This window comes from Uloborus diversus, chromosome 4 (genome assembly GCF_026930045.1).
Source record: "Uloborus diversus isolate 005 chromosome 4, Udiv.v.3.1, whole genome shotgun sequence".
NCBI lineage: Eukaryota > Metazoa > Arthropoda > Arachnida > Araneae > Uloboridae > Uloborus > Uloborus diversus.
In genome coordinates, this window is record NC_072734.1 from 18,635,880 (window position 1) to 18,638,448 (window position 2,569).

Below are 2,569 nucleotides of genomic sequence, written 5' to 3' on the forward strand. Positions count from 1 at the left end.
TGTTCTGCGCACAAATGTATAAATGAAAAAATATTTTTTTTATATAAAATGAAAGTTATTTCTTTGTTCATAGCATTTTATTTTTATCATTTTCATGCTCAATTTATCTTGATGCTTTTAGCTAAAATAACATATTAAACCAATGAGTCCATTGTGCTTTCGAATTAGGGATGTGTTGTTCATAAAGGAACTGGTCAAAAGAACGAATCCTTAAAATGAACGGATCCGTTCATTCACTTAAAAATTAATGACCATTCTTTTGAACAGTGAGCTGTCTGTTTGGAACAGTGTATTGATGCACTTGTGACAAAATCACTTTTTTTTTTTTTTTTTTAAAATTACATTCATCTTCAAATTTTTGTTTCTCAATAAACCTCAAATTTCCCTTTTCTCAATGCAGTACAAAACATTCATTCAAACTTTTTCACCTTCTGCTTTATTCATTATTTTTCTTTAATTGTTGCAGTTCATTTGTAATTTCCCAATGTATCCATAAGTAATGATTTGTGTAACTTGTTAGGGCTACTAACAAAATGTTTGGACATTCCACTCCCTGTCCAATGCACCTGCTAAAATCCTTCTCACACTTTCTGTTGCTAAAATTATTTCTAAAAATACCTTTTATCACTATTCTGGCAAACTTTTTGTCTTCTATATCATCCCTACCAACTACCGTCTATACTGATTAATGTCTAATGTTTTTTTTTCCCCATTTAAAATAGTGTTGCATTTTAAATTTTTTCTATCTCATCGGTACTGCGGAATAATTTTGAAGCGCATTTTTTAGGCAAGTTTTTTAAAAATTAAGTTATCGGGCACTCTGGCTGAGCTATCGATATATTTGTTGTTATTTTTTCGTTATACATGGTCTATTGGCAATACTATAATTATATACAGTGGAACTTCTCAATTAGTTACACTAAGGGGACAGAGTATTTTGTCCCTTAAATAGAGGTGTCCCTTCTTCGGAGGTTGATGAGTTGATACATGCTATGTAATTCACTCAGTATAATTTCGTAATAAAAGTAAACTAATAGCATTCAAGATTAAGTATTGAAAATGTTTCATACATACTAAAATTCAGAACTATTCAAATTGGGAAAAAACTAAGTTACAGATTTAAATACAGTTTTGAATTGATGGGTTACATGGATTTGTTTGATGTCATGTAATTTACAATGCAATACAAAGAAAAAAACTGTGGTCACTTTTCAAGTTTTTTATACAAAGCTTATCATGAGCAGCGCACTACCAGTTGGGTCTGAGTTCACATGGAGCGATTCTCGAAAAAATATTCTGTGCTTAACGCTTGTGCTTTTTATTTTATTCAAGTAACTATTAATTAGCATGTGATAGCCACAAAATGTCTATTCAGCTTTTATTCTCACCAATTCATCTTAAATGATAAGTGTAAGATGTATTTGCTCACATGTTTCTTTATTAATGCGTGAGCTGTTGTCCTGTCCCATTATGGATGCTTGTTACGAGTGAGTCGGGGATCGGAAAGTTACAATGTGTAAACATCGAATTAATAAATGATTCAAAGATGTGACGTCAGTGCGTGAGCGGATGGATGATACAATCTCCTGCTGAGAAGGGATAGATAGAAGGTTCCAGAAGCTTCCAGGGTCTTAGATATGCAATTCCGGTGTGACGTGCTGCATCATTCGATGTAGGATATAAGCAGAAGGAATTGAGGCAGAATCACTCCTGCTCGCGATTTTCATCCCTTCGGCTGTAGATAGCCGTTTCTTTGACGAACTCTCGCTTATTGAAGTGGCGCCCGGAACTTAGTATAGGAAAATGGCTGTTCATTTTTGCCATGAGTGTCAGGGAATTAAATTTTTTGAAACATATTTAGGAAACTTAAGTTGCATGCTGTTGAAACATGTTATGATTATTTTACTATTTACAGAATTTATATAATTTACAATTGTTAATTATTATATTGTTCAATAAAATGAAGTTAGTTTTAATTGACTTCTGTTACTTCAATACTACGATGAAACTTTCACATATGACACGAAGGCATCTGCTAACCTGTGGAGTTTACTCTATTTTTCAGAATTACAAGAGTTTAGCTCGCGTGTTAGGCTAACAATGTGGGATTAACTGTAATGCTTTGATAGTATATTAACGCATGTATTATTCCCCAACAGCATTATTTTTTGAAGGCTTTGGTTAGATGGAAAAAATAAAAAACTTAGCGTTACGCATGGGACATTTTTTCGAGAATTGACTATGAATGAATATATTTTTGTCAGTAGGAAAACCATGAAAGTAGGTTTCAGCAACAATTTGAGAATATATATGTTTCTTTGAATGTTTATGTCAAGACAAACTATTGCCAGTTATTTTTTGGACGAAAAAAGAACCTTGAATTCCAACAAATTCAATACTTCTAATTCATTTATGTATTATTTTTTTTTTAACTTTTCTCTATGACTGTTCCATAATAAGAGGCAAATACATGGAGGTCCCTATTCAAAGGGACTGGGACCAGAAAAAATGTCTCTTAAATAGAGGTGTCCCTTAAAGGAGGTATTACAGTACAGTCAACCCTCGTTTA